Here is a 13,788-nt window from a genome sequence, read left to right on the forward strand (position 1 = left end):
GTCCTCGAAGTCTGCCGACCCAAACAAATCTGGGTAATGCTCTCGCATCTCTTCTTCCGGCTCCCAAGTCCATTCGGAGCCCCTCCGATACTTTTACCTGTAACATCCCGAGTTCAGGAGTGCAAGTTCAGGCTTCAAAGTGAAAAATGTGAATGGGCAACTCGGCGAGTCCACGAGTGGACTCGGCGAGTAGGGTCGTGATTCTGGTCGCGTGTTAAGTGGCTAACTCGACGAGTTGGTGCTGTGTGGTGAAAACCCTAATTTCGGGGGTTGAGCCCTATATAAAGGACATTATACCCTCTCCCCAGCCTCCTTACTCTCCCTTGAAGTCCAGAAAACCCTAATGCGTGTTTGTGAGTGATTTTGAGAGCATTTGAACCTTGGAGGAGTGTTTGTGGAAGAGATCTTGGAGAGTTAAGAGGCTTGGAGCAAGGGGCTTTGCAGGGATTTGGATTACTCCTCTGTTGGAGCTTTCTTTTGAGGTATTATTTCGTTGCTTGGGCTGTTATTCTTCTAGATTCATCATTTTGGAGTTTTTGGAAAGCATAGCTTGTGATATTTGGAGTTTGGAGGTTAAATCTGAGGTTGCTACCTTAGATCTGGAATGGAGAAGGTCTAGAGTGCATTAAAGTCCCTGTTCTTGAGTGATTGGCGAAGCCATCTTGTCCCAAACCCTAACCCTAGAGTGTTATATGCTTAGATCTCTTTGGATTCATGTAAAGTTTGCCACTTTACGTGATGGATGGTTTGGAGAAGGGTAGATCTATGGTTTGGATGATCTGCATGGCCTAGAAAGCCTCTGTATGGATTAAGACCTAGCGGTACTCGGCGAGTCACAAGGGTGTACTCGGTGAGTTGCATGAAGATGGGCAGGAACTCGACGAGTTGGAAGAACAACTCGGCGAGTTGGTTGAAGATAGTCTTGGACTCGGCGAGTCTGTTCTTGGACTCGGCGAGTCTGGTCGTGAGGTCCTAACCTTTTTCTGGTTAAGCTGTGAATCGGTGAGTTGAGTGAGAAAGGACTCAAAGTTTGTTGGACTCGGCGAGTCTTGGGGCGACTCTGCGAGTTGAGTCGCAGATTGGGAGTTCTGAGCATGGGGACTCGACGAGTCAGCGGGTTGACTCGGCGAGTAGAGTCAGTCAGGAGGTTGACTTTGACTTTGACCTTGACCAGGGTTGACCAGTTGACTTCCAGGGGCATTTTGGTAATTGTTTGCATTTGTTTTGTGTTCAGTGTTTTGGTGATTGGCTAGTGGTGGAGATCGTGTCAATGGTCGGAGCAGTTTGGTCTTATCTCTTCAGTCAGCAGTTGCAGGTGAGTTATCCTCACTATATCGACAGCGTCTACGGCACCAAGGCCGGCCCTTTATCGGATTGTAATCCGGGTATTGTTGTTATGTTATTGCTTTGCTATGTTTGCATCCTGGTAGTTAGGATGGTATATGTTAGAGACGTGGTTAAGGTCTGTATCCTGGTATATAGGATGATGCTATGCTAGTGACCGGTTAGGTCAGTATCCTGGTTAGGATGATGTTATGTTATGTGATCTGCTAGATCGGTTTGATTGGATGTGAATTGTTATGTGATTGAATGTTTATGTGCACATGGTTGTTGGACTGGGGTTGGGTTGAGGCGGGTCCTGCTTTGTGCTGTAGGCCAACATACCTAGGGCGGACCGGTTATCCCGAAGGCCCAGCGAGCGGTTCAGATAGGCTGTAGGCCCCAAGAGGGCGGACCAGACGTGCCGAGGCTCGGAGAGTGGACCAGGCCGATTGAAGGCCTAGTGCGGGCGGACCAATCATACTGTAGACTCAGAGAGTGAACCAGGTGGATTGAAGGCCCGATGCCGACGGACCAATCACACTGTAGACTCGATGTATATGGCTAGACTCGGAGGGTGGACCAGGTGGACTGAAGGCTCGGTACGGCGGACCAGTCACACAGTAGACCCGAAGTGCATGGCTGTTTTGTGTTCTGTTATGATATGGCATGTTGTGCGTGTATGGTATATGTGGTTGGTATTTTGGGGGTATCTCACTAAGCTTTCGGGCTTACAGTTGTGGTTTAATGTTTTTCAGGGTCTTCAGGAGACCGTGGCAAGGCAAATACGTGATCGTACCGCTCCTCATGATTATGTTTTATGATGTGGTTCTAGGAAGACTCTGATAATAATTGTATTGAAAACCTTTTTGTAATAACTTTATGAAACTGGGTTGTTTTTGAAAAGTTTAAATTGGTTGAAATTTTTAGAGTGTTACTGATGGAACCTTGTCCCCCGTAAGACGTTGCTTCTGCTTCAGTTGAATTCTTCTTGGTTGCCTAGTCACCGCTGCAAGATCACAGAGAACGAGGGTCGTCAGCCGCTTTCCAGGAGGAGCTCCCGGAAGAACGCTCCGACGGTCAAGTTAGAGGATGATTTAGGGTTTGTGTATGTGTTCTCCAGAAGGGCCAGAGAACTTACCTCGCTAGTCTGAGAATGCATCCTTTTATACCTAGCGCTCCTGCCTGGTATGTACCAGACAGGATCACTTTTTGGGGAGACAGGATTAGAGGCGCTGATTGGAGGGTCGTGCGCCCTCAACCGCTAGAGCGCTCTCATTGGCTCTGACGGTAATGCTCTGATCTCACTGTTTGTCTCCTGACCGTACCTTTTGTCTTGGAGCAAGGAGCGTCACTTGGTGGGCGCGAGCCTTTCGCCTGGGCGTTCCGCTCCCGGGGGCGCCAGCGGGCGCTGAGCCTGCTGGGCTGGGCCTGGCTGGTGTGCCCGGCTCTAGGGCTTGGATGCGGCTCTGCTCTGCTGCCCTAGGCACACCATCAAGTCCGCCAGTCCAGTAGCCGTAGCGTTGCAGCGCTAGTTACGGTGTTCTGGACTTAATTGATTGACGCGTGTTCGTTTTCCTCTACCCGCCACTCCGTTTTTAATGGCGACGTGACTGCGCATGACTGCTGGCAGTTACATCATTACGTCAGACATTTAAATGTCCCGCCTCTTCCCCTTCTTTAAGAGGGTATCTGCACAGTTACTTTCGCTTCACCTGTTCTTCCTTTTCTCTTCGTGCTCATTCTTCTTTCCTTCTCATGGCTAGCCTTCCCAGGATCGTCCCTTCTGCTGCTGAGTATCGACAATTGGAGGCCACGTATGGCTTATCCTCCTTAGAAGGTGTGGGATTTCCTTCCCCTGGCTCTAGCATATCTTCCCCTCCTCCTGGCAAAATTGGGTTTTTCCTGAAAACCCTGGGCGTCGGTATACGATTTCTCCTGACGGACTTTCAGGAGGAAGTCCTTCAGAAGGATGGCTGTAGTCTTCAGATGTTGACCCCTAATGCTGTCAACAAAGTGGTTGCCTTCGAGATGATCTGTAGGGCAAACGGGTACCTTCCCGACTACTTTGTCTTCAAGTTCTTCTATCGATTTTGCATCACCGGAGATAAATGTACCTTCTTAGTCCGGCGAGGGGGACACGCCTTAGTTCCCGATGGGCGTACCCTCAAGAACTGGCAGGACAAGTGGTTATGGGTGAACCAGGAGCTGGTTGGAAGTGGCCGCTATCGTGCCAATGCATTCGCTGATACCATTCCTAAGCTTTTCCCCCACAGCCAGGGTGTTGTTGATTATCTGAAGAGTGTGCAAGTATCCGCTGAAGATTACTCTGAGGCGCTTCTTTCTGGTGTGGGGATGAGTCTTTCTTGGAGGCGGCGTGGCAAGATGGCGGTGTTCTTCTCCATCGTTGATGGTTAGTGTAGTATCTTCCCCCTTTTCTTTTCTTGTTTCTCCTCGTTGCTTCCATGTTTTTAATATCTCCATTCTGCTTTCCCCAGGCACTGAGTCTTCTTTGTCTATGGATGAGGTGCTGCGTAAGCGCTATCGGGGCAAACTGGAGTTTCGTGAGGTAGACCTGGTCGATAGCCTTCTCCCTCCTCGCCGAGCAGACTGGCTTGCTCTGACCCCTGCTCCTCCTGTTCCTCCGCTAAGCTCATCGGCGTCCAAGGAGGATCCGCTACGTGCTCGCCCCATCTCCTCTGTCATGTCCCTGGTCGGCGCTCTCTTTTCATCCCTAGTGGACATTGAAGATAGCAAAGAACGTGTCATTGCTGATGTTCGGCGGATGCAGGCGAAACGGAAAGCTATGCAAGCCATGGGCGAGCCGGTTACTGGCGCTTCCCCTGCCACCAAGAGAGTTCATACTAGGCGCAGCTTCTCTCGCCTGCTGAGTTCGATGAGTTCCGCACCAGTGAGTTCCACATCCACTGGCGTGGTTGTGATTCCCGATGATGACGCGCAACAGTCTGAGGGAGTCAATAGGGCGACTGAACAACCCGTTATTTCATATTTTTCTTGCATTCCTTCTCCAACTATTCTGTTTGCTCCCACCAAGCTTTCCCCGGCGAAAGGCTTTGGCCCCCATGGGCCGGTTACAGTTTCCAGTGACGGTGGCCCTGGTGATGGTGCTTCTGAGTCTATAGTCTTTGTGCCATCTTGGGATCTTCGCGATGATTCCCGTCTGTCTGTTCGTGCCAATGCTCTGGAATTCTCACGCCACGCCTTCCCTCCAGCTGCAGTTGAGGATATGGAGGCGATGGGTAATCCTGCTCTTGCTCACAATATGGCTTATGCTGCTACACAGGCCATGTTTTATCTTGTTGCAGCTTCTCGGCGTATCCACACCCTTGGCAAGGTGGAGGCCACACATGCCACCTGTGGATCACGTGTGGCTAGTTTGGAGCGTCGTCTGAATGAGCTTGGTGATGATTTTCTCTCTTCTGAGAAGAAATGTGAGTTGCTAGCATCCGAGAAGAACATTCTTGACGAGGCTAGGGCTGCATTGGAAATCAAGGTCGATTCTCTCACACAAATGAATGAAGGCTTAATGATCCAGGTTGAAAGTCTTGAGCGTGATGTTGTCGATCGCGACAAGCTTATATCGTCACTGCAGTCAGATGTGGATGCTGTTCGGCGAGACTTGGATTGATTGTTGCATGTTGGCGTTGTTCGTATTGTTGATAAACTGATAGAGCATCCTGATTTTACCAACGCCATCAGTCTTATCCGCCATGCTGCGTACATGGCTGGGGTCGAGTCTGTTCAAAAGACTTCAGGTGGCGGTGGGAGCGGGGGGGGGGGGGGGGGGATTGTTGGTGCGTCTTCTGTTGGTCCCGTGGTTAGTATAAATGATGCTCTTTTGTCCTTCGCTACTATGGATCATGCGAGTCTGTTAGGTTTGGGGGAGGTGGGTATTGAAGGTTTGCGGGAGTTATGCTCCTTTGGTGGTTCAGAGGGTACGCCTGAGAGTACTGTGGGTCATGAGATGGTGTTGGTGACGGGTGTTGACATGGAAGGTGATGGTAAGGATCATGGGTCTGGTGGTGGTGGTGAGCATGATTTTGGGGCAAGTGTCGGTGATGGTAACGTTAGTGAAGTGGTTGTGGGTGATGGAGTAGGCGATGGCAGGGCGATTGGAGAAAATGATGGAAAGAGTGTTGGGGTGGAGGCTGTAGCGGGTGAGAAGGATGTTCGTGGGGATGGTCTGGAGTCATAAGGTTTTTTTTTCTGTTGGTTTAGTGTTTGATGTTTTGTCATGTAATGTTTGAACTTCTAAAACAATATTTCGCTTTCTTGGATGTATGTTTGGCATGTTTTAGGCATTATCAATTGCCTGCTTGTTTTGTTTTGTTTTTTGGCTTGCTCGTTTACTGCGCATTATTCAGGATATACAGCGCCTTGATGCGCCGGACACTTTGTTTTACCCTTGCTACTATTAGCACACTAAGTGTCTATATTGGACGCACTTAGCATCCATGATTGGGTTTCGCATGTGATCATTCAGTCATTAGACTAATACACTAAGTATATGAAGATCTGCAATTGCATTGTCATTTCATTAACCGCGGGTTTTTTGAATACACTAAGTGTTGAACTCATGACGCTTAGCATGGTATTTTTAAATACACTTAGTATTGGACTCATGTCTCTTAGCATGGAATTATATATACACTAAGTATCGAACTCATGTCTCTTAGCATGGAATTTTAAATACACTAAGTACTGAACTCATGTCTCTTAGCATGAAAAAATATACTCTAAGTATTCGGGGTACGATACGCTCAATGAGACGTCAACCAATTGGGCTGCCTCCTTTTCTTCCCTTGCTTTAGAAGAAATATTTCTTTAAGTTTCTAGCATTCCATGTTCTTGGAATGGTCCTTCCTTCCATTGTCTCCAACACGTATGCACCGCTCCTATTTGCCTCCGTGACTCTGTATGGGCCTTCCCATGTTGGGCCCAACTTTCCTTGAGGTTGGGCTCGGCTTGCTTCGTTTTTCCTCAAAACATATTCGCCGACTTTGAAGGCCTTCTCCTTTACCCTTTGGTTGTAATATCTTTCTGTTGCATGTTTATACGCGACTTGGCGTACACTCGATTCTTCACGCTTCTCCTCTAGGATATCTAGGTTTATCCTCAGGTCTTTTACATTGCTTTCCTCATCTTTGTTGGCCGCCCTCAGTGTGTTCACTGCTACCTCCATGGGAAGCATGGCTTCGGTTCCATACGTCAAGCTGAAAGGGGTTTCCTTTGTGCTTTTCCGTGGTGTAGTTCTGTATGACCACAGCATCGTTGGTATCTCTTCTGCCCAATTCCCCTTTGCTTTGCCCAACCTCTTCTTAATCCCATTGACAATGGTTCGGTTGGACACCTCCATTTGGCCGTTCACTTGAGGATGTGCCACCGATGTGAAGCGTTGGCTTATCCCTTTGGCGGTGCACCAATCTCTGAACGGGTTCTCAGCAAACTGTAAGCCATTGTCGCTGATGAGAACCTTAGGTGTTCTGAATCTTGTCATGATGTTTTTCCATACGAATTTTATCATGTGCCTCCCAGATATGCACGCCAGAGGCTCAGCTTCAATCCACTTTGTGAAGTAATCCATAGCTACCACCATGTACTTTAGTTTCCCTGGTGCTTCTGGGAATGGACCCACTATATCTATGCCCCACTGGTAGAAAGGCCATGGGCTGGATATGTTGCTTAGCGGGGCCGAGGGGCTCCCCTGGACTGGGGCATAAGACTGACATTCCCCACATTTCCCGGTTACTTCTATCGCATCCTGCTGTATCGTTGGCCAGTATATCCCCATTCGTAACACCTTGCCCGTCAAGGCTCTCGCCCCTTCGTGTGCACCCAACTGTCCTGGGTGTGCCTCCTGCAATATCTCTACCCCATTGGCCTGATCCACACATTTTAACCATGGAGACGTGAACCCCTTCTTGTACAACTCTCCATTCACCATTGCGTTTGAGGGTGCCTTTATACATATTTTCCTGGCTTCCTCATGATCGTCCGACAACACTCCTCTTTGGAGGTATTCCCGGTACGGTGTCATCCATGTGGATCCAGCGGGGGTTAGGGTGTTCACTTGTTGCTCATCTATACTCCTTTCTCGGAGTACCTCTACTAAAACTTTCTTTGATAGGTGGTCAAAGCATGTGGACCCCAACTTACTCAAAGTGTCTGCCCTCTTGTTTTCGCTTCTGGGTATCTGCTTGATTGTAAACCGGCCGAATGCTCCAACTAGCTGTTTCACCATCTTTACATATTTTCCCATTCTTTGATCTCTTACCTCGAAACTTCCATTGACTTGGTTTGCTGCTAACCTCGAGTCGGTTAAGGCTGTTACGGCTTTCGCACCCATCTGCTTGGCTAACCGTAATCCTGCAAGAAGTGCTTCGTACTCCGCTTCGTTGTTTGATGTATGGAAGTCGAAGCGGAGGGCATAGGTTACCTCCTCTCCTTATGGGCTAGTCAGGATCAGCCCAGCCCCCGAGCCGTCCCTGCTGGATGCTCCATCCGTATGCAGGGTCCATGAACCATGGTCAGCCGAGGCCTCTTCAACTACCCACACCTTCTCTTTCGTCGGGTTCCCTCCGTATGGAATCTCCAGTAAGAAGTCGGCCAGTTCCTGCCCTTTGATGCTCGTTCTTGGGAGGTAGTTTATGCCGTGTTCCCCCAACTCAATTGCCCACTTGGCCAGCCGGCCTGACGTCTCTGGCTTGAGCAAGATCTGTTTAATGGGGTAGCTCGTGAGTACCTCGATTTGGTGTGCCTGGAAGTATCGCCTTAGTCGTCTCGCGGCGTAGATGAGTGCTAATACCAACTTTTCCAACGTGGGATAGTTGAGTTCTGGTCCTTGCAGCGCTCTACTAACAAAGTACATCGGCCTCTGTTCCCCCTCCCTTTCCACATCCAATACCGAGGATATCGCTTCGCCTGACGTTGAAAGATACACTTGTAACGTTTCTCCAGGGATAGGGGTGGCCGGCGCTTCCTTGATTTTCTGGAGCGCCTTTTCTGCCTCATTCGTCCACTGGAAGTTGCTCTTCTTAATGCGCCCCTTTAAGGTGTGGAACAATGGCATGGCCTTGTCACCGGATTTCGAAATGAACCTGCTTAGAGCTGTAAGCTTCCCGTTCAGACCCTGTGCATCTCGGAGGGAGTTTGGGGTTGGCGTCTCGATGAACTCGTCAACCGTGGTCGGGCTGGGTTGGACGCCTTGTCTGGTGACATAGTATCCCATGAATTGCCCCTCTTCCACTCCAAACGTGCACTTGGCTAGGTTTAGCTTCATCTTGACTGCTTCTAATGTCTGGAAAGTTTCCTCAATGTCTTGCAACATCTTTTCCTCATTCGGGCTTTTAATTACCATATCTTCCACGTTACACTTCGATGTTCCTTCCAATTTGCTTAGCGAATATCGAGTCAACCAGACGTTGATATGTTTCCCCTGCGTTAATCTGAAAGGCATCTTAGTGTAGCAGAAAGTGCCATGATCTGTATAGAAGGCTGTTTTCTCTTCATCTTCCTTGCTCATCAAAATCTGGTGATACCCCTTATATGCATCCAAAAAGCATTTCAATTTAAATCCCTGTAGCGATTCTACTTTCTGATCGATCTTCGGGAGGGGGTAGCAGTCCTTAGGGCACGCCTTGTTTAGATCGGAGAAGTCTATGCACATACGCCACGATCCATCCTGTTTGCGAACCATAACTGGGTTCGCAATCCACGTCGGGAATATTTCCTCCCTTAATATCCCGGCCTCCGTCAGCTTAGTCACTTCTGCATTAATCGCCCTATTACGGTCTCCCCCTAGACCCTCTTCTTCTGCTTAACTTCTTTTACTCCTGGCCTAATCATCAGTTTGTGTTCAATGACCTTCCTTTCTACTCCCATCATGCCTATAGGAGTCCATGAGAACACATGTTTGTAGTGTTTGAGCAAGTTGACCAACGCTCTTCTCGTGTGATCTGGGAGGTCACATCCAACATTGATCGGCTGATCAGGGTGTCTTTCCTTGATTACTTCCTTCCCCTTTATGGGACTGCCTCTGGGTCTTTTGGACCCTTTGGTTATTTCTGCTGGCTTCATGACTGTATAACATTGCAATTCTTTGGGTGGAGTGGCCAGTATCATGGCCTCGCCTTTCGGTGTGTCAAATTTCATGATCCCATGCATGGTTGATGGTACTGCCCCTACCTTCAAGAGGGTTGTCCTTCCTAGGATGATATTGTGCTCTGCTGAATGTCGGATGACCACAAAATCTATCAGGGCAGTTTTCTTTCGCTGCTTGTCATGGCTAGTGATTGTCAGGGGAAGATGGATTGTGCCCAGCGGCCACAGGCTATGGCCAGTGAATCCCACCAGTCTACCAGTCGTAGGTTGCAAGTTGTCTTTCCAGCGATCTGGGAGGAGTCGGAAACAATGCTCATAGATGATGTCTGCTGAACTCCCGGTGTCAACATAGACCCTATGGATAGTCACCCTTTGCCACCTTTTCTTAGAACCAATTAGTGTGCCGGTAAACCACACACGCTCCACTAACTTCTTAGCAAGGGTGCAAAGTGTAATTTCATGGGTTTGCATCAATTCACTTTTCCTAAAGTAACTAGGATTGGGAATTTGAAAAACATATAGTTACCATTGTATTTTAATATTATACTTTTAATGAGGAGATAGGGTTGCCCTATCCTACCCATTCGGCTAACGACCCTCCACCGATCAAGCAAGCAGTGGGTGTGAGTGTACACCCATTAAGCACCATTTTATAGGCCGCAACCTTATACCCACCTTATAGATCGGCTTCGTGAATGAGGCCTACTAACGGTAAGACTAGCATTTTAATATATATATATATATATATATATATATATATATATATATATATATATATATATTAGTCTTGTAATATTATATTAGTATAGGGTTGAATTTTTAAACTTGTAAAATTCTAGGGTTTGAAATTTAAATTGTCTAAATTAAACTTTTAATCACAAAACATAAATTTCAAAACTTAAGGACAAGTTTTAAACTTTTCAAAACATAAGGGATCAAATAACAAATAATTTAAATTAACCATTTAATCTCATAATTATCCATATTTGATTTATTTAAATGTTTCTTGCAAAACAATTCACCAATTTAATTAAAATAATCAATTAATATCATATAAGGAAATTATTATTCAATTAATTGGTAAATATCTTTTGTTAGGTCAAATATATACTCACATATATGTTTAAAATCGGATTTTATTGACCCATGAAGATTAAGACAAGTTTCCATAAGAAAAACAGCAAGACATCCCGAAACTAGCTCCATCTGACGCTCGAACTCGCCGAGTACCACACTGGACTCGCCGAGTTCATCAGGCAGATGGACAAAAACGATTTTTTTCAATCAACAAGCAATCAACCAATGCATCAATTCAATAGAAACCAATCAAGACTTTGATACCACTGATGGGTTTGAGCCATAAGAACATTCCTATGTGCACATACAAACCATAATGCTTGGATCTAGGATTCTCTAATTGAACATGCAATGTATCCAAGACTTTGATTGATAGATCTAGTGTAAACATTCAAATCATAACATATGAAATCAGATCTAAAGGAATACCTTGAGTTGCTTGCTTGAATCTTCTTGTCCTTGGAGCTTAGAGTCACAATTGTCACTCCTCTAATGGCTTACAAACACCAACTAGAAAGAGGATGATAAGAGAGAGAGAGAGAGAAGGGTGAGAAATCGGCCAGGGTTACTCCAATCACAAGGGTGCCGATTTCCTCAACCCTATGGGTCTATTTATACTAGTGAGCTCCTAGGGTTTCACCCTTAAAGCCCTAATTGGATAACTTAGGCCCTAAGCAATCCAATGATCCCTATGGACTAGGTCTCGGACGATTTCTAGGTTCTTCCAAACCCTAAAATCGTCCACCCTCTTATCCTTAAGGATTCATAGCCCAAAATATAACTATCACACATTTGACAGTTTATGCCCCTTTATTCAATTAATCTCTTTAAGTCACCAAATTAATTCCTAATTAATTTATGACTTATATTAATCAAATAACAATATTATTATTACTTATATTATTCTCATAATATATTAATAATATTTCTTCTCTCATTATAAATCATCCTATCAAGTTGCTATGGTGAAGGCAACCCAAAAGGACCATGCACAACCGGGTCAAATACTTGCCAAATATAGTTGCAACCTTAGACACCATTCCAACAATTACCGACTGTTGCAGGTTGTTGTTGGCAGGTATAGTCGGTCCGGTCCATGTATTGGTCGTCGGGTAAATGGGTGGTGAGTGGCTCATCATGGTTTGCGCCAACGGTGGTAATAGGGTTGTGGAACTCTGTCCTCCCGTCATTTGAAATGGAGAAGGTGTTGCAAACGGCGGTGGAATGTTGAAAATGTAACTCAACGGGGGTGTTGTCAATTGGATTGCTCGTGTCTGTTGCAGAGATGGCGCGAAGAACGGCGGCATCTGAAGCTGTGTAGACGGGAGTAGCTCCACCGGAGCTGTTTCTTGCTGAGGAAATGACGGTTGTGAAACGTTTGCGACGGCTGTTGTAGAACTTCCTTCGCCCAAAATGGCCCTGCTGGTCGTTGCAGACGGTGGTGTTTCGTCCAACGTCGTCATGGGACGTATGGGGCTAATTGCTTGTCCCTCGCTACCGTTGGACGCCATTGTTGCTTGTTTTCGTGCTTTTTTCTTGTGTTCTTCGTCTCACAAACGGATGACACCAAATGATGGAACCTTGTCCCTCGTAAGACCTTGCTTCTGCTTCAGTTGAATTCTTCTTGGTTGCCTAGTCACCGCTGCAAGATCACAGAGAACGAGGGCCGTTAGCCGCTTTCCGGGAGGAGCTCCCGGAAGAACGCTCCGACGGCCAAGTTAGAGGATGATTTAGGGTTTGTGTATGTGTTCTCCAGAAGGGCCAGAGAACTTACCTCGCTAGTTTGAGAATGCATCCTTTTATACCTAGCGCTCCTGCCTGGTCCGTACCAGACAAGATCGCTTTTTGGGGAGACAGGATCAGAGGCGCTGATTGGAGGGTCGTGCGCCCTCAACCGCTAGAGCGCTCTCATTGGCTCTGACGGTAATGCTCTGATCCCACTGTTTGTCTCCTGACCGTACCTTTTGTCTTGGAGCAAGGAGCGTCACTTGGCGGGCACGAGCCTTCTGCCTGGGCGTTCCGCTCCTAGGGGCGCCAGCGGGCACTGAGCCTGCTGGGCTGGGCCTGGCTGGTGTGCCCGGCTCTAGGGCTTGGACGCGGCTATGTTGTGCTGCCATAGGCACACCATCAGTTACATTACCAATCTTACTTCCTTATTCCGAAGAACCTTGGTCTTCCTATCCAGAATCGCAACGGGATTCTCAATGTAGTTCTGGCTCTCATCCACCTGGATGTCACCTAGCGAGACGACTGTGGCCTCATTAGTGACACACTTTCGAAGCTGAGACACATGGAAGGTGTTGTGAATCTAGCTAAGCTCTTCCGGTAATTCCAGACGGTAGGCTACTTTACCTACTCGGGCCGAAATCCTGAATGGCCCAATATATCAGGGTCCTAGCTTACCCCTCTTTCGAAATCTGATGATTCGCTTCCAAGGTGACACCTTCAATAGTACAAAATCCCCCACCTAAAATTCCAGGTCTGAACGCCGTCAGTCAGTGTAACTCTTCTGACGACTCTATGCAACTCGCATTCGGGCGCGCACTTGCCGAATTAATTCGGTAGTCTTGAGCACTACCTCAGTGCTCCCTATGACCTGGTGTACAACCTCATCCCAACAAACTGGGGTCCTGCACCTTCAACCGTATAACATTTCGAACGGGGCTCGATTGATACTGACATGATAACTGTTATTGTACGAAAACTCTGCCAGTGGGAGATACATATCCCAACTCCCTCCAAAATCCAATACGCATGCCTGCAACATATCCTCCAGTGTCGGTATCGTCCTCTCGCTTTGACCATTGGTCTGGGGGTGATATGTCGTGCTAAAATGTAGTTGAGTGCCTAGCTCATCGTGGAATTTCTTCAAAAATCTGGATGTAAACCGAACATCACGATTAGAGACTACCGACACAGGCGCCCCGTGTCTAGCCACCACCTCACGCACATAAATATCCGCCAACTTCTTTGCGGATATACTTTCGGAAATCGGAATAAAATGGGCACTCTTCGTTAGTTTATCCACAATCACCCATATGGCATCCACACCCCTCGTCGTTCTTCGCAACTTCGTAATGAAGTCCATTGTGATCTCCTCCCACTTCCACATGGGAACAGGTAGTGGCTGGACCTTACCATGAGGCCCCTGATGCTCGGCCATGAACTTCCTGCAGGTCAAGCATCGCTCTACAAACCAAGCAATTTCCCACTTCATGCAGGGCCACCAATAACTCAGCCTCAAGTCCCTATACTTTTTTGTAGCTCTTG

The sequence above is a fragment of the Lactuca serriola genome, chromosome 5, assembly GCF_051521515.1.
Source record: "Lactuca serriola cultivar US96UC23 chromosome 5, Lser_US96UC23_V15, whole genome shotgun sequence".
Classification (NCBI taxonomy): Eukaryota; Viridiplantae; Streptophyta; class Magnoliopsida; order Asterales; family Asteraceae; genus Lactuca; species Lactuca serriola.